A 22,440-nucleotide genomic window follows, 5' to 3' on the forward strand; every position below is an offset into this window, starting at 1 on the left:
TGTCACCCATGTCCTCCACACTGCTTGGGGCTGGGGTTTGGCTGGCCACTTTGAAGTGCTGCGTGTGGCAGAGCCTTGCCAGCCAACCCCATCATTTGAGCTCCTGTCTCCGAGGGTCACCTTCAGTACTTGACGCTGAAGACTGTGGAAAAGAAAACGCTCCTTAATTATGCTGCAAGGTCTGAGGAAAGACCTGACTTTTGCTGAGGTGCCACCTGTGCTTCCTCGGTTTACTTAATGGCTTTGCTAAGGATGTGTGACTGAATGGAAGGCTTGATGGTGAAAAAACAGGTAATACTGAGGGTTTGGGACATGCTGAGCTCTGCTAGATAGCAAATGTGCACGAGGAGAATCCATCCCTAAAACCATGAGACCTCAGAGAGGGCAAGCCACTTGCTGATTGCAAAATGATGTAGTAAATTGTGTTTTATTCCCTTTTCTCCCCCCTCCCAAGAGGAGCCTGTCAATGCTGGGAAACCTGTACATTGATCCCAATATTAACTGGAATAACTTGCACCCACCTTTGAGGCTTTCCTCTCCAGCCTTGGACTCTGCCAGTACCCATCTGGGGAGCAATGCCCGACCCAGGGGTGGGCATGGGTGCGTGCGTGGGATCAGCAGCATGACAAAAGCCACCACAGGTAATTCCCCCATGAGGAAACACTCCAGTGCATCACTGAGGGTTTGATTTTAAGGCTTAAATGTCTGTCTTTACCCCAGCACCCCATGGTCCATGTGGGATGGAAGAGGAGGCACCAGTGTCTGCACCAAGGGCTGGGCTGGGTCCCCCCAGTTTCCCCGTGACCCTGGGGACACCCTGGGCTGTGAAGGGTACACACCTGGTGCCATCTAGTGGCACTGGGACACGGAAAGGGCCGTGGCTCTTTTATATTTATTATTTTTTATTATTGTTATGGGGTATTACGGGGTATATGCCTGCATGGCATATCAGTTGTGTGGGCTGGGAGTGACCCCTTACCAGGGTGTGAGACTTGCAGGAAAACAAAAATTTGGGAATTCTGGTGTAAAGTAGGATGCACAGAGCATGTAGATATTTCTGCCAGCCAAATAACCAGCAGTTTCATAGGAAGATTGTGTAAGAAAGCGATGAACAGAATTGTCAGGATGTGTCCTGTGCTTTATAAAACCAGCTGGAGCTTGTGAGTGCACAGAGGAGCGGTTGAGAGACCGTACTGCAGAGCTAGGACCCAAGGAACTGCTTTCTTCCCTCTCCACAACAGTCAGGGTTCCTGCTGCAGTGAAGGGCTTTAGGATAAGGTTTTAGTTGGCTTAATATGACCTAAGGCCATACTGGTGCCAGAAGACGGGTTCCTGGCCTCACCCCTGGGTTCCTCCCCACCACCTCCATCACGTTGGCTCTAGGGGTCGGCTCCACTTCTGTGACAGCAAATTAACAGCCAAAATAAATAGTCCTGCGTGGGCTTCCCTCTCCTCTTTCCTTCTCAGGGGCTCTAGGGCAGTTACCTCTCTCCGAGCTCCAGCTGCCAGCTCCACACCTGCTAACTCTCCTGTCTCCTATTGCCATCCCAAAGCTTGCAGTTTTCATCCTGTTTCCAGCTGCCCTCCCTGAGCTGCCCCCTTGCCCACTGCCCCCGTGCCCGCACCAGACGGAGCCGTTCCCTTGCTGGCAGTTTGCTTGCTGCTGCCCGCAGCATCACAGAGAACGTGGGGCTCTGGTGCTGCCTGTCCTGCCCGCCCTGGCTCACACAGCCTGTGCCAGGGCGATTGCGTATTGCCCAGATGGGCTGTTCTGAAAGGGGTGCCAGTCAGCCAGCAGTTAAAATAAATGAGCTGGGTTTAAAACAGCTGCTGGGAAAACCCCTGTGTTTCAGGGCTGGGACAAAGTATTTGCAAGGACTTTTGCAAGAGCAGACTGTCTGGAGCAGTTTGTTATAGCATACATCCTTGCAGGGTTTTGGAAAAAAATGTAAAGCAAATCTTGGTTCACAGATGAGTATCAGATTTTTTTCCTTCACTGGATTATACCCTCCGAACTTCTCCACACTGATCTTTTGTGCCTAACAGAACAGGCTTGTGCTATGCTGAATGATGTCATTTTATTCCCCTCCAGACTGCCCAGTGCTGAGAAAGATCTGAATCTTCATTCCCAGACACTAGCTCCGGCTCCTGCTGATGCTGCCACGTGGTCCATGGCTCACTTTGCTTATATCTGCTGGGGTCTCATCCAGCACGAACCAAACTTGGGAGGGAGAGCTGGGTCTGGCAAGGGGAAGGATGAGCCCACACTGAGGTGTTGCAGCCCAGGGAGGAGCTGGGGTAGATGCTAAACATGAGCTCTTTATTAAAAGCTCTGCGGAAGGGGGAGGGTACTTCTGTGCACAGGGTAATGGCTGTCCTCTGCCTGGTGTGAAGCACCCATGTAAAGATGAGCGTGGAGAAAGCTCTGGCATTGCACAAGACTGCATTTTGCAATCCTGCCACACATGTCACTGGCCTCGCCCTCACCGCACGGGTGACAACATACCAGGAGTGGCCCAGCGTGGGTGGCAGCACCCGTCTGCATGTGCGGCTCTGGGCTGTGACCACCAAGGGCACCCTCGTCCCCCCAGGACTGAGCTGCTCCTCGCACCCGTGGGTCTCCCTGCTGCGGCTCCAGGCAGAGCTGGTTGGACGGGGCAGCCGGGGGCTGGTTTGGAGCTGGTCTGTCAGTGGAGCTGGGGAGGCTGGGGCCTGCTGCCTGCCCCGGGTGGGAGGCAGCGGTGATGGTGCCTGGGCGCGAGGCTAAAGCACGTGCTGCAACGGGCAGAACGCAGCCACAACGGCAGCAGCTGTCTGCAGCTTCTTCCTTCCCCTCCGTGCTGCAACATGCCTGTCTGCAGAGATGACTGAGGCTGCTGGGGTAGCTGGACATCTCCGGACCTCCCTGACAGTTCGTATCCCCTGAGCGTGCGTTGGTGATGCGGAGCGGGGCCGATTCAGCCAGTAACCCACAAGGCGATGGCCTCAGGGGCCTTATTGCAACCATGGTTCATGACCCTTTCGTGATGAACCGTCTTTTGCAGGTTGTCCAGGTGCCTGGGATGTAGCCCCGGGCTGGCTGCCAGGACACACGGGTGATGGGCTCTGCCGGGTCTCCTTTGGAGCAGCAGCATGAAGGGAATTGCAAAGACGGAGACCTCCCCCTGCCAAGGTGCGACCCTGGGCTGGGCTGCTGCAACCTCCCCTCCCCTGTAATTAATTTCAGCTGCTAATAAGGTCTGTTTCTACCCCTTAACCCTGCGCCAGCAGGTCCCCTGGCAGATGGGTTGCTCTCGGGGCAGACCCCAGACGCAGCCCTGCGTGTAGTCACCTCGTCCCCCCAAAAGCGAGGAGGACAGACTGCCCCAGCCTGAAGCCAAGCTGCCGCCCCCCCCCCCCCCCGCCCCAGTCCTCGGCTACCCTTTCCTTGCTGGTGAAGCTCCCGTGTGAAGTTGGGACCCGCCACTAGATGGGGGTAAAACCTGCGGGAACACCCGGCGCCGCGCTCTGCGGCGGGGCACGGCCCACGCGTGGGGCTGGCGGTGCTGCTGGGGGCGGCCCAGGAGGGCCGTGCCCCGAGGAGGGCGGCGTGGGAGGGATGCCCGTCACCGCAGGGGGGACGCTGGGGGTCCTGCGGTGACCTGCGGCCGCTTTCCTCCCTGCCCTTGGGTGCTGGGGGTAAGTGGGGGCCGTACCGGGCAGTCACCTGCGTGCAGGGGACACCAGGCACGGTGGGTGGTGTAAGGCGTGGAGGGTTTCTCCCTCCAAACACATGCCCGGTGCCGACTCTCGCCCCCTTGCTAATTGGTATCTGCTATTCTTGAGCCCAGTCCCACCATCTTTCAGCTTAAAAACACAGGGCGGTGCAGCTGGACTCCCTTGCAGAGGCTGTTTGGAGCACTGCAAAACCGATACATACTTGTGTCCTGCCCACACACCCAGTGCGGGCCCTGGGGTGGGCTTCTCGGTCCCCCCGTCCTCGGGGGGCTGCAGAGTCTCTCGCTGGCAGGCTCCCCCCAATCTCTCCTGCCAGGGTAATGCAGAGTGAGGCTGAGCGCCGGGAGCAGCTCTATGCCATGGCAGAGAAGCCACCGCGGATGTGCTTCCTTCTCCCATCCTGCTTACACTTATGTCTCCCAGAAAATCCCCACCAGCTCGCTCATCTGTTCTCCCTGGGGCCTGAGCCACAGCAATAGCGTGTGCCAGGTCTGTCCCCATCCTGGCCGTGCCCTGTGGCCAAATCTCACCCCATCCCAGAGGGTCCCCAGCTGGAGCCTGTTCCTTCCCTGCCCTGGGGAAAGCCCTGCAGCCAAACTCCCCTGCCACAGTGGAATTTGCTCATCCTGGGGCTGCAGCTGTCCCGGCTGGCCCTTGGCCCCGGCTCAGCCCTGTGCCCAGTGCATGGCACTTGCTGCTGGTTCTTCAGTCCTGGGGGGGGTCCCATAGCAGGAGTCTGCGCTGCAAGGGGAGAAACGCTGTGAGAAACAGGGTGCACTAAGTCAAAGCCCAAACCTATGGTGGTTTCTTTATAGAGGCTGTCCCTGGCCAGTGGGGATGTAATGAGTTTCCTGCTCTATGTCCCACATGGCCATCGATAAGCAGCCCTGTCAGCAGCTCCTTCCTGGCTCCTTCTTAAACAAAACAAGACCAGGCAGGTGGAGCTCAGGTTACAAGATCATAATTAAAAATAGTCACGACCAAGATGTTTTCCCCAAGACTGTCTGATAGCCACACGGGCCAGGATTACTGTGTGGGAACAGTGGGAAATGTCTCTGTGTATCAGACACTTGTCGTGGGGAGAGAGGAGAGGTGACAGTGACTGCGGGAGCCAAGTGCCCATGTCCTGTGGGGCAGATGGGGGCTCAAGGGGCAGAGCTCTGACACTGTTTCCTCTATTGCCTGCTCAAAAACTAGGGCCCTGGAGGAGCATGGAGCTGCAGGCAAACCTTGTGAATTTACAACATACGAGGAAGCCTTGAGTGAGTGGTTTCCTGAGAGTGACTGGGGAAGAGCTGCCATCACGCAGCCGGGGCTTGGTATCAAATCCAGAGTGGAGCTGAACTTCCCTGAAGACAGCCTTGCCTTGCCCTTGCCTTTGCCTTACCCTTGCCTTGCCTTGCCTTCCCTTCCCCTCCCTTCCCCTCCTTTCCCCCTATCGCATTTCTTTCCAGAAGCATTTTTTACCTGTTTGAGGGCCAACATCTTGTCTAGCCTCACCATCTTTCCTAAATTAAGCTATGTTGGTTCCTTCAATGCTTAGTCAGACATCACTTTTCTGGCCTGTCAGTCATTCTCTCTCTTGTCTTTTGGACTCTGGAGTGCCAAGAGCAGACACGATACAGTAGCCGAGCTCCGACGATGACAGCTGGAGCAGGGGAGTTTCTTTCCGTGTTGTCCAGGTGTCACTCCTTTTTGCAAGTCCCAGCTAGAGGCTTCCTTTTTCACAGCAATATGTTGATGCAACTCGTTCATAATCTGTCATTACTCCAGAGTGTTTGGGTTTTTGCAGAGTGATTACTGAACAGGCAATTTCCTCCCTGTATTTGTGCAGTTGTTTACTTCTGTGTCATTGCCATATGCTGTTCTTGTTCTGGTTGAATTGCATCCTATCGATTTTTTTTTCCTAGATAACTCCAAGATCAGATCCTGTCCCCTACCTGTGGCCACCATGCTTGCAGTCCCTGAATCTCTTGTGAGCATCCTCTGCGTTTCAGCATCCAAATCTTTAATGAACCTGGCTCAGACCAGACTCCTGTGGACTCACACTCAACACCCCATGCAGTTTTGCTCTGATCATGAATCTCCATCCATTTTTTTGTCTGCCTCCCAGAAGCTTTACAAGAGCAGACCCCCAGCTCGAGGTCTGTATGCCCAGAGAGATGTACGGTGCTCCCCAGACCTGTGCCAAGCCATGGCCAGCAGTGACAACTCTCTTGCTCCGCTGCCTTGTCCCTGCTGCCACTGTCAGGGGCAGCGCTTGGCACTGGCAGGAACCACACTCCCTACCTTGGTTATTTACACAAATGGTACTTGAGACGGTGCCGAAAACCTTACTAAAGTCAAGAATTCCAACATCTGCAGCTGCTCTGCTCTCAGGGAGGAGAAACTCCTGCCATGGAGGGAAAGCAAATAAATTTATGCAGAACAAATTTGATTAAAACAATCTTGGTGCATTGTCTTGGTATCTTTCTCATGCTTAAAACTCTTTAATTCTACCAATATTTTTTCCAGGAAATAACCCCAGGGCTTATTGCTCTCCCTCTTTTAAGATCAGCACTGCTTGCCCTTGCCCAGGGAGCCACCTCCCTCTTGGCCATCTCGGTGGATGGCTGCGAGATGGCTTTGTCCGATATTCCAAACACACTGTGCTAGGACAAGTTGGGTGGATGAAATCCACCTCTGGAAGCCTCTGGTTTATTTAGGCTGCAGTAGGATGCACAGTTTGTTAGCATTATCTTATTTAATTTATTTTTTGGCAGCGTTATTGGTGTAAGCAGCCTCCACTGCATGTGTCCCCCCCACCCCGTGCTAGTGCAGCTGTTGGGGGCTGGGGAGGGGGCAGTGGTGATGGGGGGTGACAGAGGCGGCTTAAGCCAAGGCTGGTGCTGGAGCAGATGCACCTCCGAGCACTTACAGTTGTGTTCCCCTGGTGATTCTCATCCCTCAGTACAGGCATCTGCACTTCAGCTTTCCAGTTGCTCCCCAGATGCTTGTGCTGCAGTTTTACATTAATCCCCTGGAATTTGAATAACTTGTTTTCTTTCTGTAATTCCTTCTTAAACTTCAGGGGATTAAGGAATTTATGATTCAGCTGAATTCCCATCACGCTGCATATCCTCCTTCCTCACTAGGAGATTTCTTTGTGCCTTCAGTATTATTTCCTGAGGAGCTGCCTGCTCATCTAAATTCCACCTTCCCCTTAGACTGACCTGCCTCCGGGTCTCTCCTGTTGCATCTGTGTCTGCTGCAACCTGCCCCCACCAACTTAATTTTTCCAGCTCCTCCTGTCTTCAGAATCGGTGTCTCTCTGGTCTCCCCATGCCTGGTGCCCACCTTCTTCTGCCCAGGGCTGGATCCGTTCTCCCACCCTATGAAGAAGGGGATCAGGAAAGGAGCGCTGAGTCCTGCATACTCAGTGCAGGGGTGAGGAGAACTTCCCAAGGCATCTGTGGAGGCTCATGCTCATGAGAGGCATCCCTGGGGTTGAAGCAGGGCAGCCCACGGGTACGGCTAGGTTGAGCCTCTCTGGAAGCGGGGACGGCAGTGGAGCAGGGGGCCCTGGAAGGAAAAGGCAGTCTCTTCAAAATAGCTGACTGGGGGCATAAGAGGTCTGAGGACGAGGATAGCCCAGAGGCTGAGGGCAGCCAGGCTGCCTCACATACATGGGTGTCTCCGATGCTGCCAGCCTCTGGGGCAGTACGGGGTTATTTTGGGAATGGGAACTAACCTCAGTGGGTGAACTCCAGATAAATCACTTCTGCAGCTGAGCTTCAGGCTGAAAAGGCTGCAGGATGCCCAGGGAGACCTCAGCAAATGGCCCTGGGAAGAGCTGTCAGACAGCAACACTGTGCCTCAGTTTCCATTTAAATTTGCGGCACTAGATGCCCTGACACATTTTGTCATGCATGTGCCAGCTGTAGGAAGGTGCAGGGGGTTTGTCTGTCCTGTCTTGCTGCAAAGCCGTGTGGGTAAACCCAAGCTGGTGTCTAGCTCACGTGTGTCCTGCTCTTCAGCAGAGGTTGAGCTGCCAAACCCTCTGGGGTTAAGGTGTATATTTAGGACTTTCCCTTTCCTATCCCAGCAGAGTGCTGGGGTTGCATTTATGGGCTGGCAATGGTGGAAGGATGCGGGAAAAGCAGCGATTCTGGGAAATCACGTGTGACTCCAAGCCTCTGGAAATAGTCAAAGCTGCCAGGCATGATGCAAGCTCATATTTCTGCATGCTTCAAGGAGTGCGTCAAAGCAAGGCTGTAGCTACCAATGAAGGCAGAGCATGGCTTCCCTCATTTGGTTGGAAAAGCTGTGCTCTGCCCAGAGGGGCAGCTCCTCCATCCATGGAGAAATAACAGAGTGCTGCCCCAAAGGAACAGCACTCCGGTTTCACTTAGGCGCCGTCTGATTTTCATAAATGCAGAACTGTTTATGTTAGCCTCAAGTATTTTGCACAATGCTGGACTCCTATGGTTTCAGCATTGATGAAATTCCCCTCTCACCTCAGATAGGATGCAGCTGGGTACCTCCCTCTTGGCCGTAAGTGAGGGCTGGGCACAAGTTCCTCTGCTGGCCAGGTTCCCCACGGGGCTGCCAGCAGAGTCAGGGCAGGACCGCTGCACCACGGAGGTGCTGACACTAGGCACCAACAGCAAAGGCTGTCCTTCAGCCTGGGCTGACACCTCCAGCATCTCCCCCAGGGCTGTACTGGGAGCCAGCGTCAGGGGGTTTGGAGGCAGGGGCAGCAGCCTGTCATCTGAGAGCCACTAGTTTTGGGAAACCGCAGCTATCGGCTAGAAAGATCTCCACCAAAGCCCTCCATATCTGAAAACACATGCAGGAGAGAATTGCCCCAGTAATGGACATGTCATCAGTGAGAAGGTCCAGCTGAGGGGTCTAGATCATGTGGCCAATGAACAGAGGTTGCAGAAGCTGGGCTTGCTTAACCTGGTGTTGTGGTTTAAGCCCAGCTGGCAACAAAGCACCACCAAGCCAGATGCTCACTCCTCCCCCCGGGCCTTGGTGGGATGAGGAAGAGAAAATATAAAGAAAAGCTCATGGGTTGAGACAAGGACAGGGAGGGATCACTCACCACTTATGGTCACAGGCAAAAGACAGACTCAATGTGGGGAAAAAACAAAATCATTTTAATTTACTACCAATGAAATCAAAGCAAGGATAATGAGAAGTAAACCCCAAATCTTCAAACACCTTCCCACCACCCCTCTGTCCTTCCTGGCTCAACTCCGCTCCCAATTCTCTCTCCCTCCTCCCCTCCAGCGGTGCAGGGGGATGGGGAATGGGGGTTACAGTCAGTTCATCACACGCTGTCTCTGCCACTTCTTTCTCCTCAGGGGCAGGACTCCTCACACTCTTCCCTGCTCCAGCGTGGGTCCCTCCCATGGGAGACAGTTCTCCATGAACTGCTCCAGTGTGGGTCCCCTTCCACGGGCTGCAGCCCTTCAGGCACAGACTGCTCCAGCGCAGGCTTTCCCACGGAGTCACGGCCATCTCGGGGGCATCCCCCTGCTCTGGCGTGGGCTCCTCCCCAGACTGCAGGTGGGCATCTGCTCCCCCACTCCCCTCCATGGGCTGGGGGAGACACAGCCTGCCGTCTTGCCACGGGCTGTGGGGGCATCCCCTCCTCCAGCGCACCTCCTCCCCTACTTCTTCACTGACCTTGCTGTCTGTACAGAGTTTTCTCTCACATTCCACTCTCCTCCCATCACTGCAGGTTTCCCCTTCTTAAATCTGTTCTCCCAGAGGCACTACCACCATCACTGATGGGCTCAGTCTTGGCCAGAAGCAGGTCTGACTTGGAGCTGGGGAAGCTTCGAGCAGCTTCTCACAGGAGCCACCCCTGCAGCCCCTCCCCTGCTACCAAAACCCTGCCACACAAACCCAAAACACCTGGCAAAGAGGAAGATAAAGGACAATTTGATAGCAACCTACAAGAAGGGTGGTTACAATGGTGAGAGTCAAACTCTTCTTGGTAGCAGCAGGTGATACATCAAGGGGAAATGGGCACAGGTTGTGGTTTGGAAAGTTCAAGTTCTGCATCAGGGCAAAACTTCTTCCCTATGAGGTGATGCAGCCCAGAGAGGTGGTGGACTCTGCACTTAGAGGTTTTCAAGACTTTGCTAGGCAAAACCATGGGCTCACCTGAGCTAGTTTTGGCAATGGCCTTGCTTTGAATGGGAAGGTGGACAGGAGGCCCCCAGACCCCCTTCCAGCAGTGCCATCATCCTGTGAGCTCTGTGGCCAGGCCAAGCTTACTTACAGCTTGTCTGGGTGCTTATGTGTAACGGATTACCACTTCTCACCTGCCTGAAAAGAAATGCGTGGTGAAGGCTCTGTGGACTTTGCATGAAGAGTTGTTTTCCCAAGCATGGTGTGACAGGGAGGTTGATGGAGTAGAAAGCTGGGGTGAAGAACACTCTTATCCTTCTGTAATTTCTAAACATTGACCTATTGTACTAAGAGAAGGAGCAAAGAGAGGGAAAACATAATTAAGAGTAGACTAGAGGGGTTTGCATCTCCTTAAAGTCAGGAGTCTGTTTTCTTCACCACAAACAATGCCAGGATGGGACCAGATGGGACAGCCAAAGTCCCTGCCAGGGATCAGATAAGAGCTGAGTGGAAGGACGGGAATTTCCCTGTGCCACTGGGGGTCTGAAGCTTGTTGGCACACAGGAGCTACTATTTTTTGTATTGCTTCCTGGGAAGTGAGGCCTCCTAAGAGCCTGTGGCAAGGTTGGAATTTCCCACAAGGCTCTGCTTTCTCAAGGCATCGAACCAAGAAGTGATGCTTTCTCAGGATGTTTGTTCTTGTTGACATGACTGGAGCATAAACACATGTTCTAGCCGCTCACAAGGACGTGAGGTGGAGCTCTAGGCTTCCATGAAACCAGAACTCCACAGTGAAAAGATTTAGGAGTTTTTGGTGAGCTAAAGTTGACTTGAATTTATAAGTGCAGTTCGTCTCCTGTAAAGATATTGTCTATATTTAACATAGTATCAGCTTTGTTTTGTTTTTCTGCTGGGTGACAAGAAGAAAGTGCACAGAAGATATTTTTGGGGAAGAACTATGAGAAGGCTGATTTACCAATCCGACTTCCCAGACTGGTTTTGAGTTTGAAAATGAGTGTGACTGAGGTTTGGCAGACTCTGAGGGTGACCTTTCATAGAGGCACTCACTGCTTCTCCTGAACCTCTGGGCACTATATCAAAATGATTAAAATAAACACAAAATTCGGATAGTATTGAGCCAAATGACAAATCCACAAGCCTCAAAGAGCTGGGGAATCTGGGAGCGGGTGCAGAATAGCTGCATGGGTCAAGCCAAACATCTCTCCAGCGCAGTGTCTGTTCCTGACAGCAGCCAGAAGAGGTGCCCAGGGAAAGCAGAAGGGATGAGAGAAGCATGATCCACCCACATATACTCTCCCAGACACTAGCAATTTGTAGCTTACACGTTTCCTGAGCCAGAGCAATGTCTGTATTTAAGAGCCTTATTTTGTTCCTCTTGCCCCCTCTCCATCCCTGTCTGGCTGCTTTCCTCATACAGCTTAGATTTTAGCAACCACAGCATCGTGCAGCAGGAGTTGCTGCGGCCTAATTACACACTGTGTGAAAAAAGCTTCAGTTTTATGGTTTTGGGTCTTGCACCTATTACGTTCATCTGATTCCTCTTCTGCAGGATGAGACGGTTTTCCTCTTTCCACCCTCTCTAGTCCTCTGTTATTTTGCAGACTTCCATCCTCAGTTGTCCCACTTCCAGCCTGGAGGATCCTGTCCTGCTTACCCAGAAGCTCTGCCATGACTCTGCTAACCTCACACCTCTGCTCTGGACCTTCTGCACTTCTGCTGGCATATCTTTGAGATAGAGGGACCCAAACCGTGCACAGACCTTGAGCTGGGGCTCCCATGAGTTTGTGTTATGGCACAGTTTCTTGTTCCTGATCTGTTCACTTTTTCCTTTCTTAGTAACTCCTAGCATTCAGTTTGAGGTTTCTGCTCACTTCCTTGCATTAGGTAACATTTCCACAGCACTGTCTGCCCAGGGTCTCATTTGGCTCCCCTGTTTTCTATGTAAAACAAGGATTTTGCATCCCTTTGCATAGATCTCCTCTGCCACTTGAACACCTGCTTGCTCAGCCTCATAAGGTCACTTTTACTGCCGTAAGTAATTTGGTATCATTCGCAAATGATAGGGTCACCTGCCTGTCCACCCCTGCCCAGGTTCCTGCAGAGACCCCAGCACAACCCTGCATGGAAGGACACCCCTCCAATATGAAAATTGCTCCTTATTTCCCATCTCTGCTCTGTTACTCATCCCTGTGAGGACCTTCTCGCTCATCCTATTGCTTCCCATTTTCTCTCAGAGCCTTTGGCAACAGCTTGTCAAATGCCTTTTGAAAACCTCAGTAGGTTACAGCAACCATATCTCCCCTGCACTCCCTTGCTCACCCCCTCCAAGAACACCAGTGGGTTTGCGAGGTGCCATTTCTCCTTGCCTAGCAGGGCTGGCTCTTCCCTGGTGCATCACCATGAGAAAGGTGACAAAGGTTCCTGCTGGGTGCCAGTGCCACCCGATGGGAGGGGGGCAGGCTCTGTGGGTGTTTTCCAGGTTATTTGGAAACATCCAAGGGCTGTCCTTGCCACAGGGTCCATGCCTGCTGCCACACAGACCCCGTGCTGGAGGGAGCCTGCCCGTCCCTGCCCTGGTGAGGAGCCTTTCCTGGGCATGGGGCCACAGTGCAAAGGGGGTACAGCTGCTTTGTGCTTCTCCAAAGCTCACCCAACAGTTTTGCATCCTTCCCACTTGAATCTGCTGCAAAAAGAGAGAGATCTGCCAGGTTTCCTAAGGCTTTTACGTGTGCCTGTCCAAGCATATTGCATACCCATCCTTTCTCCATCCCCACATTACATTTGAGCTTTGTGTCTCAGGGTGCAGGGTCCCTCCTTGTTGTCCCCAACGTTTTAGGATTTGTTTCATAAGAACCTCAGAGAGGCAGATTGGGACATGCTGGTGAGGCTGCTGCCTTACACCAGGGATGTCCCAACGGCGGTCTGGAGGACAGCCTGTGGGGACAGTCCACTGCGCCCATGATGATGGCCTTCCTCCTTCCTTCTGATAACCCTGGAGGTTGTTCACTTAGTTTCAAGCAAACAGGATTTGAAACTAAAGCTGGAAGCACAGGAAGGGGGCACCAACTGTAGATCCTCTTGGGAGATGCTTTTTTTAAAATTGGAAAATCAATATGTGAGGGACACATTGTGGCAGACAGGAAGGATGTCTGTGGAAGAGACACATAGATGGCCACTAAGGAAAACACTTAGATGCTTTTCTGGGGTTACTTAATGGTAAAAACAGTCGGTTTAGTTGTGATGGGGAAATGACCCAGTTGTGAGTGGGAGGGAGTGCACATGTTTGGGGATGCCATTCATGTGACATCCTCTCCCGGTGTGCCCCATGTGGGGCTGGCCTCTGATTGCCGCTGGCTTACAGCAGTGCAAAACCCACGGGTTCAAGGGAGGCCCTCCAGAGCAAGATGCAGAAAACTTTGGATCCAGGAAAGTGATTTAAATTGTCAGATTTCCAGGAGCCCCCAGAAACAAAATTGCCCCAAAGCTCTAGAGTTCCTTCAGGTAGGTCCCAGGAGTTTGGGCAGGTGTGAAGGTGGGCAGCTGCCTGGGGCATGGGGTGCAGTTTGGATTATTCCCTCCGTGTGTTGCCCAGCCTGGCTTGGCTGATGCGTTCTCCTTGCCAAAGGACACAGCGACTTTTCTCTGTCCCTTCCTTTCTGTGGGGTAGTTAAAAACTTGCTCCCTGCCACATCCAGCCCTCAGCAGCATGCAACGCAGGGACTTCCTGAGCCATAGCTTGCATCTTCTTCCTGGTGCCTTTTGCATCGCAGTGCCATCAATATTGCGTAATAGATGTCAGAAGGGAGGATGGCGGGAGACTCTTCTCCATTTCCAAACTTGCTGCCTTAGCCTGATTGGAAATCTAAGCTAGTCTGGTGGCTGAAGGGTGCACAGGACCTTTGGGCCTGGGCTCAAGTCTGTGTCCTGCTGCAAGCTCATGACATGTGTCCAAGGGCAGGTCACATCTGTGTTTCATCTCCTGGTCTGTAAAATGCAGCACAGCTCTTTTCCCTGGTGCACAGAGGGAATAAATACTCAGCCCTGGGCTGTGATCCTGGGCCCATGGGCCATCTAAATAGATGGCTGTTCCAAGGAGGAACAAGGCCAAATACCTCTTCTGCCAGTTAAACAGCAGTGTGGTTCAAGTCAGTCTGAGCACAATGTGATTTCTGCGGGGTTATTGCTGTGCATCTGCCCTGAAAAAAGTGCAGTCCACTTCTTTAAGAATTTTTTGGCTTGGCTCGATTCCATTTACATTGTGAACTGAAGTGTGTTTCAATGGGAGGAGGCAAGTAGTTGTACTGGAGATGTAAAGCAGAGAGCACGCTGTAGTAAAGGCTTTTAAGCCCGGTCCGGTCTAGCTTATCTACATGCTTACATCCATACAGAAACACATGACTCAAAATCTCTTGTGTGCTTAAAACTAAGTATACATGTAGCAATATGGACTCTATTATATTAACTCAACTTACAGGTTTTTGACTGAACTACACAGCCTGTTTGATTTCTCCCAGCCGTTGTTAACTTAATGAGACTTGAGATTGTTCAAAGATCTTTTGCCAATGCTTTCCTGTAATGAGGGATAAATTAAAACAAATAAACCCAAAGCAAAGGACACACAATTCAACTGCATGGAGGAAAGCCAATAAAAATAATGCCTGATGTCCTCATTTTTTGCTTGATGTGGGCTGACCTGGTGGATGCATGTTGTGGCTGTGTCAGCTGTACTGGGGCATGGTGAAATCTGTGTGACCTACTCTGCTGTGCTGCTGGAGATGCTTGACCGCTCCACTTATATTTGAAAAGCAGGTTTGGTTAGGCACCAAGCCAGCCTCATACATGATAACCTCTTTCCCAAAATGCTACAAGCTAAAGTGCATGTTGGACAGGAGAGAAAAGTGAGAGAGCAGAGGAAACATGAGACCAACGACTCAAAGGGCATGTGCATTCCTGGGCTGATGAAATTACCATCTGTCTCGCTTCTTTTCAGGGTAAACACAGTGCCCACGGTGCTGTGGTGGAGGCTGAGGACAGCACTTGCCCAGGTGCTGGCATGATGGATGCTCAGTCACCGTGGGCTCCGTGCACACCTCTGTACTCTGTTTGCCCACAGCAATCTCTCTAGGTGGCTCTTCAGAGGAGCAGTTTTTAGCCAAAGGTGCAATTGCTACCTGGACTAAGACCTCAGAGGTTTCTTCCTCTTCCCAGCTGAGCAGCTACATTGAGGACTTCAAAAGTTCACACACTACCTGTCTCCTCCATGTGATAAGTGAGAAAGACCAATCTGCTTTCCAGAGCTATCAGGTCCCCTCTGAGACCAACACTGTGTGTCCCTGACACCTGACTTCAGGAGGCAGGTTGGTGCGCATTTCTTCTTCTTGCAGCGAGCCCACAGTCTCCAACCCAGACCTCGGCAGGATGCACGCTGAGTTCCCCAGGGCCAGCTCCCCACGCTGCGCAAACACAGTTCATCCCTAGGTTTCCTTTCCCTCCCAGCTTAGGTGGGTTGTTGTCAGCAGTAAGTGAGATAACTGTCTGTCATGGCTAAGTGGGGAGGGAGGTGGCTGATCACCACTCCATCAGCTGGTGCTGCACCCGCCTGGTGGCCAGCAGAGCTGCTGGGGCAGGATCAATGCCCAGTGGGAACGGCACCCTCGGGGCGCCAGCAGACACAGCTCAGCATATTTCTGGCTTGGTGTAAGTCGGGGTCACTTCTGTCCCATGGCTCCAGCATTGTGCAATGCATGTAAACGCTCTCTTATTCTGTGGTCATCTCCCCTTCGTTCCTGCTCCCCCCTCCCCTCAGCTGATCTGCATAATGTGCAGCATTTGGACATTTTGGTCTGGCTATAAGAGATGATAAGTGATGCTTGATGACCTTCATTAATGGCATTACTTGAATGCAGCTGGATGAAGGACAGACAATGACGGGAAAGCAGACACATGCTGAGCAACACACTCTTCTGCCATAAAGAAAATTCCTTGATCTGGGCAGACGGCAGCTAAAAGCAGGCTAGGAAAGAGCTCTGGCCAAGCAGCTCAAGAAGGGCCTCTGTTTTCTGGATGCTGTGGCTGAAGGCAGGGTTAGGACAAGATGATGTTTGTGGGACTGGTCACTTACAGACTTGTGAAGGTATATCTGCAGTGCTGTGGTTCCTGCAGCTGAGGGGCAGCAGAAGGCAGGGCAGGGTACTCCCTCCTCCAGGTTCCTCCTGCTGTTTAGCTAAATTTTCACTTGGCACAAACTGCTGCCTGAAACTTCACCCCTGAAAGCATTTTGGCCTCAGACTGGCTTCTGTGTGCAGCACAGCTGTGGCTGATAGCACCGAAGCTTTGCAGATTGACAAGGATATCCTGGCTGGGAAAGGAAACCTCTGCCTCAGGTTGTGGAAATACCACACCATTTCTTGGCATGCTTGGTACCGTATAGTGGGAGAGAAATAATCCATTCTGCACCTTTTTTTTTTCCAAGAGAAGTGAAACTGCATTAAGAACTGTTGACCACACAGAAACGTAGAGGAGTCAGATGATCTGAACCTTGACAACCTATCGTCTATCACTGACAGTGCTCATGTTACCTTTGGCGACGGTTGCCCTGCCTACAGATCAATGGAAAATGAATATTTGCTTCTAGCTAATTGCATCACTGCCAAATATAAAGCCAAATGTCCTAAGCTGGTCATCAGCTGACCTTGAAGACTGCGTATCTCTGGCTTTCAGTTGCAGCTGTGGCAATCCTCCTGTGGCTCTGCCCACGTCCAGGCACTTGTCCCCAGCTCGTGCTGTGTACTGGAAAGCCACCAGGCCCCCAGGAGATGCCTTTGCTGCCCTCACATGTCATGCCTGTGGCTAGGAGTATTTGAGGGAGCTGGGGTACTGCATTATGGCGCTTCAGCCCTTAACTGTGGGTTTGCTGTGTCTTTGGAGGAGGAATGCCCTCCTTATCCAGGAGATAGACAACCACTTGATTACAGCAGTGGTCATTTCCCATACTTACATACGTAGGCAGGGTTTTGCCTCCTGCAGCGGCTTTCCGATAAGCTGCTCTTTGCTGCTGGGAGAGGTGACACTGCCCCTGGATGACTTCTCAGCCTGTCCTCGAGAGGAACACCTCCTTCACCAAACCTCACAGGCTGCCCTGATGACACGCAGGTGAAACACTTCAACAGAATAACCATGTGGCTTGTCACTGGCTCCCGAGACCAGTTACATCAGCCTCTGGGGGCTGATGCCCACCCTCGTCCTTTTGGGCATACCCTGCATATATTTGTCTTTGTCTACCAAAAGCTTCAGAATTCAGAGAATTCAGAATTTCAGGACTCCCAATATGTCAGTCCTGAATACTGGAAGTAGAGGTAAAATTGTAAGACGGTAACATGTTTTCTGGTTATTAAATTATTTTGTACATTAGGTGGGAATTGCATGGCTGAAGCACTGAGGTTCTTGACGGCTCACAAACCTGGAGACGACAGAGAAGTCCTCTGCACTTTATTTGTATTTCTTTCATAATATGTCAAAGCTCCTACAACATTGTGAACTTGCATGGCCTGAATTTTCTGATATTTTTCTTGAAGTGAAAGTTACCACAAGGAATAATGACCAAAACCCACACTGGGACTCATCTAAGCACACGCTGTGGCAGAGCGTGGGAAGAGAAAGGGAGTTTCACACATCGGCACATCTAGTTCTCAGGTCCTAGACTTCATGGTTTGAGTTTGCCAAACAAAATACCCTGATCTGGCCACTTTCTGTGGAGAAAAATGTTGAATTTCCAGAAAACAGTGTTCTTTGAAGGGCTGAAACTGGGCAAAAGGCTGGATACAGAGTGTAAGAAAAACAGTTGTTATGGTAGTAGCGTCTGTGTGAAGACGCTGTATACATGTGCGATGCAGGAGTCTTAGACTAAGGAATGATCTAAGTATCCATTACAACTTCAGGTAGCAGATCTCAAAAATCTGTAGGTTTTATTGCCTCCATTTCTGTCTTGAAAGCACCCCTATGAAGAATTTTTTCTGTGTATAGAGAGAGGTAAACAGATTGCAGAAATCTGCTATGTGTTGGTTCTCTTAATGATAATTTACACATTAATATGGAAGTATTGCTCATGTACTACTGAAAGCAGAAATTTGTTTTTCAGGTCAAGCTATATTGAAATGTATGAAAATGGGCAATCAGTATCATTTTGAATAACAAACTGAAACCTCTAGTATAGAGTTGTTCATATGAGATAGTAGAAACTTACACTGGAAAGAAGAACATCATATCTGGATAGAAATAGTGTTATTTTATACAGAAATAGTTTTTTTGTACAGAAATAGTGTTACATGGAGAGATGGGCTTTTGCCCATTGCCCACAGGGGACATGGAGGGTGAGGTTTTGAGGTAGGTGGAAGGAAGGTGGAACCTTTTCCTTTTATTAACTGTGGTTTCTACCCAAGAAAAGTTGGCTTAAGAGGTTGTTCTGGATGATGGATGAATCTGGTCTTTCTTCAAAAACTGCTATTGATTTCATGCTGTACATGCTGATCTGACAAAATGTTTCCCAAGTAAATGCAATCTGAGCTCCTTAAGAGAGACTTCGTAGAGAAATCAAATCAAACAAAAATGGGAGCTTGAGCAGTTCATGCATTCCACAGTAATACTTTAGTCTTTGTGGTATTTTAATGGATCAGAAGGGGATGCTGAGCTGGACAGTTAAACAAAGACCAACAAAAAACTTTTGAGCACAGCCAGAGGCATGGCAGGTACTTGAAGGCTGCTCTCCCACCTTCTCAGTGTCTACTTCTGCAGCCTTGTTTCTCTAGGGCACGTCCTATGTTTCTCTTACGGATACACAGCAAGGGTTATCTGGATTACTGCTCGTGCTGTGTTTTGCCAGCTCCAGGCTTAACAGTGTTACCTATGAGATCTTCGCAAGCTGCCAAGGTTCCTCCAGGATCAGGTCTAGCCCACCCAGTGTGTGTAAGAGTTACCCTGGTTTGGTTTGCCCCCCTTTTTTAGTAACTCTTACGAGTCTCTGCCCCGTGAGATCACAGGACTGGTCTGTGGCTTCTACCTGCCTCTCTTGAGTTACCCCAAGCCCTGTGATCCCTCGGAGGTGGAATGGGGTGCCCCTTCCCAAGCATCCCGGGGAGGGGCACAAGGCTGGTCAGAGCTGCTTACTGCAAACCACCCGTGCCCAGGCAGGACAACGAGGACACCTCTGAATGAAGCGTGGCCTCTGCAGATGACGTTCGCTTCACACCTGCTTGCCGACCAAGGGACCTCAAGGCCGGTGGGGTCCTGGAGTGTCTGCCCAATCTTGTCACAAGCGGGTGGCTGCCAGGATCCTGCTGGGTTGAATGCCTCTCCTGAGGCATTGGAAATACCTCTGGCACTCCCCACATGTTAAACAGAGGGAGTGGGTAGCTTCAACCAACCTTTTTGGGTCTGCATAGCCCCATGCAGATTGTGAAGGGGCTGTGTCACAACGCATGAAGTTGGGGTTGGGACCTTGCCAAAGACAAGGCGTCTGCTGTGCAGGAGTGGGAAGATGACAGTCCCTGCCCCACAGGTCAGCTGTCACCACTTCTTGTAGCCTTGGTGTAGGGTAGAGGGGACTGCAACGAAACCAAAGAGCAGAAACAACCCTCCGTTAACTAGGACATAGCACTGTTAGCTTTGTCCTGATATTTTCTCTAATGTACACTTGGTTTAGCTCTCAGGCTGCACTGCTCTTGCCAGTGGGACTTGGGGACTGGCCTTCAGCCTTTGGGATAGAGCTCAAAAGCTCTTGAAGACTCCAGGACCAATATTGTTCTACCCGAGAGTTTGTTATAATCTCCTCCCTTTCAGAGCTAATCTCTTCCCATCACAGCTGTTCCAACATTAATGCATACTTTTGAGAGCTCAGCTTTTCTGCTAAATGAGAAGTTTTCCTCTGTTATTAGTCCATTAGAAGAGTTATTACAGCTCAAGTGCTCTGCACTATTTGCATGAAAACTACTTAGATAAATAGCGATGAATTCCTCATCCTCAAATGATGGTCTTTCTGGGTGCAGGTACATGACGTGCTCTGGCATGTCCCATCTGCTGAATGAAGGGTGGGAGGATTAGGAGAATGTGGTCCAAAGGCACTACTGGGTAGTGTTGGGAGGGGAGCTGGGGCAAACATCTAAGACTTGTGGAGAGGTGAAAGAAGCAACCAAAAACCTCTGAGGGCCAAGACCCAGAGAAGAGATGAAAAATGGGAAGCCTTCAATCTGGTCAGTTCAAAAGGGTTTTTTTTTAAACCTGATTTCTAGAGGAGAAAGCCCTGGGTAGCAAGGAGAAATGGTGCCTAGCAGGTGCAAACAATCACAGTAGCCTTAAAGACTTCATACTGCTTTAAAAAAATGCAATTAACCTTCTTCCAGTAATGTGCACCTGAACAGCCTGATGTGTGTGTGTCTGCTCCACTGCATTTCCTCTGGTTTTCCCCCAGGAGGCGAGATTTGCCTCCCTCCCCAGCAATGTGGAGTTGCACCTTTGCTAAGTGGGAAGTCTGTGGTTGCTGCACTGATGAGTAATTATTGAAATCCCCTGACATTACCTGCCATCTCTATTATTGTGGCTACAGAAGAGCTATTTTGTATTTCAAAGATATCAGTGTGAGTGGTATGGCCACATCCTCTTTTAAGTCATGCAGGAAGGCAGCAATTACTCTCATGGGTTTCAATCTACAGTCTGGAAAGCACAATTTTGCTAGTGTCACACCCAAGCTTACTGGCCTCTGGCCCATTCTCGAAATATCCTTCCTCCCCAACGCTCAGTGATGCTGACTCCTGCCCATTTGGTCCCCAGCACTGGCTTTTGACCCAAGCTGTGCAAAGCAGAGGCAGGTGATGAGGCAGCATGTGAAACCATGCCAGGAGATGCAGGACCCGCAGCCTGTGTGCTCTAATTCCCCTGGGGAAGGAGGTTCTGCTGTCCCCACTCGCTCCAGATGCACCTTTCCTTTGGGATGCTCCACACATTGCCAGGCTTCACGGTCTCTTCCCACTGGATTGGGGTTTCCTGGTTTTCTCTTATTAAAGTTCATACCAGCTAAACAAAATACAAGATTTGCAAATGGAGGTCAGCAAATTGCTGCCACACCCTTTGTGAATATGTAATTGCATGTACTCTTCCTGCTTTACATTGATTAGTAGGTGAGGAACTGTCACCTGTGCCTGTCACTGTGCATGTCAATGAAGCCGGGACTGTCCGCCCAGAGATGTGGGCTGAATTCAGAAAGGCCCAATTACCAAAGCACTTTGGACTAGTGTGTCTCTCTTAAAATCAGTACATCAATAAATCCTATGGCCTTTAGTCCAGTGCTGTCCTGTCTCAGGGGATCCTGGTGAGAAGATCCAGCCTCAAAGGGGAAGAATTGCAGGCCTTCTGGTTTCTTAACGCTTTATTTCCAGGTCTGCAAACCCCAAAGTTTCTCAGCAGGTTCTAAAAGAAGGTTTCTGCTTTTTTACACCATGCTCACACTTGGGAGGAGCCCAGGAGCTCTCTGACTGGTTTTGGCTTCTCCTGCAGCAAGGGCAGAGGTTCCCCAGGTGTCATCAGGGACTTGGGGTACAGCAGATGGCTCCTGCAGGAGCAGGGGAGGTGAGTAATGCCTCAGTCCGCCCACTGGTACGCTGTGGTTTGCGTCCCTGTGCCTTTTGCACTGCAAATTGCAAGTCTTCTGCCAAATGATGGAAGTGCCTGGTGCGATGGATGAGTAGGGAGCCAGGAGTGTGCGTGCGTGCGTGTGTGAGCTCAGTCCGTGTCCAATGCGGTGGCTGTTGCAGGCTGATGTCCTGGTGGCACTGATGACAACCCACTGGTAGAGCTGGCGATGCCACCGCAACCAGCTTTCTTGACTGTTTTATAAAGCTGATTTTATTTTTTTCATCTTGGCTATCTGCTCTGCTTCCAAGGAGGGGCAGACATCAATATCAGCAGAGGTTGCGTGATAAAGAAAATCTTGCCACGCTGACCTCAGAAAATTTTATTTATTTAGTTTATAGGAGTGCTATTTATAAGTATTAATCTAACGCTGTTATCAGAAGACATTCATGCAACTTCCTGAAAGTACCTGGCTATGTGTAATATGCCACATATAAATAAATGCCATTGGAAATGTCGAGTCATAAAGGAAGATAAATAAAGTAGTTTCCTGGGCTCATTAGAGCTGAAAGCTGGGTTTTTATAGCAGGATGAAGAGAATTGCACAATGCAGTTCCATATGGCTTATGAAATGTGTATGAAAACCATTTTCTTCTACCCATCCTAATTATGATATATAAATAGAGTCACTATTTTCCTTTGAGCACTTACTTAGCTGGAATTTTTTTTTTTTAAAAGACCAGCGTAATCACTTGTGTGATGCATTTCTGTAGGCCCTTAACAGATCACTAAATCAAAATGCAATTATTTATAGCAATATTATGACCTTTCACTAATTAGAAAAGAAAACGTTGTACAATAGGTGACAGTTGTCATGAATGTTCAGCACTGCTAGAAGTCATTTTGGCATTTGGCCTTAAATTGTAGCTGGGATAAGTGTTTAAATAATGTTTAATAAAT

The 22,440-nt window shown here is 50.6% G+C and overlaps 1 long non-coding RNA gene across 3 annotated transcripts; it reads left to right on the plus strand.

Annotated features, from left to right (window-relative positions):
- The first annotated feature begins 106 nt into the window (after positions 1-106).
- Positions 107-6,149, plus strand: LOC138685416 (uncharacterized). 3 transcript variants are annotated; one of them, XR_011324657.1, is made up of 4 exons: positions 107-291; positions 3,045-3,172; positions 4,915-4,979; positions 5,628-6,149. It is a non-coding gene; the product is annotated as an uncharacterized lncRNA (long non-coding RNA). The 3 variants fall into 3 exon arrangements; XR_011324655.1 differs by lacking the exon at positions 107-291 and having other exon boundaries at positions 345-3,172; XR_011324656.1 differs by lacking the exons at positions 107-291; positions 4,915-4,979 and having other exon boundaries at positions 345-3,237.
- Positions 6,150-22,440: the final 16,291 nt, after the last annotated feature.

This window comes from Haliaeetus albicilla, chromosome 5 (genome assembly GCF_947461875.1).
Source record: "Haliaeetus albicilla chromosome 5, bHalAlb1.1, whole genome shotgun sequence".
NCBI lineage: Eukaryota > Metazoa > Chordata > Aves > Accipitriformes > Accipitridae > Haliaeetus > Haliaeetus albicilla.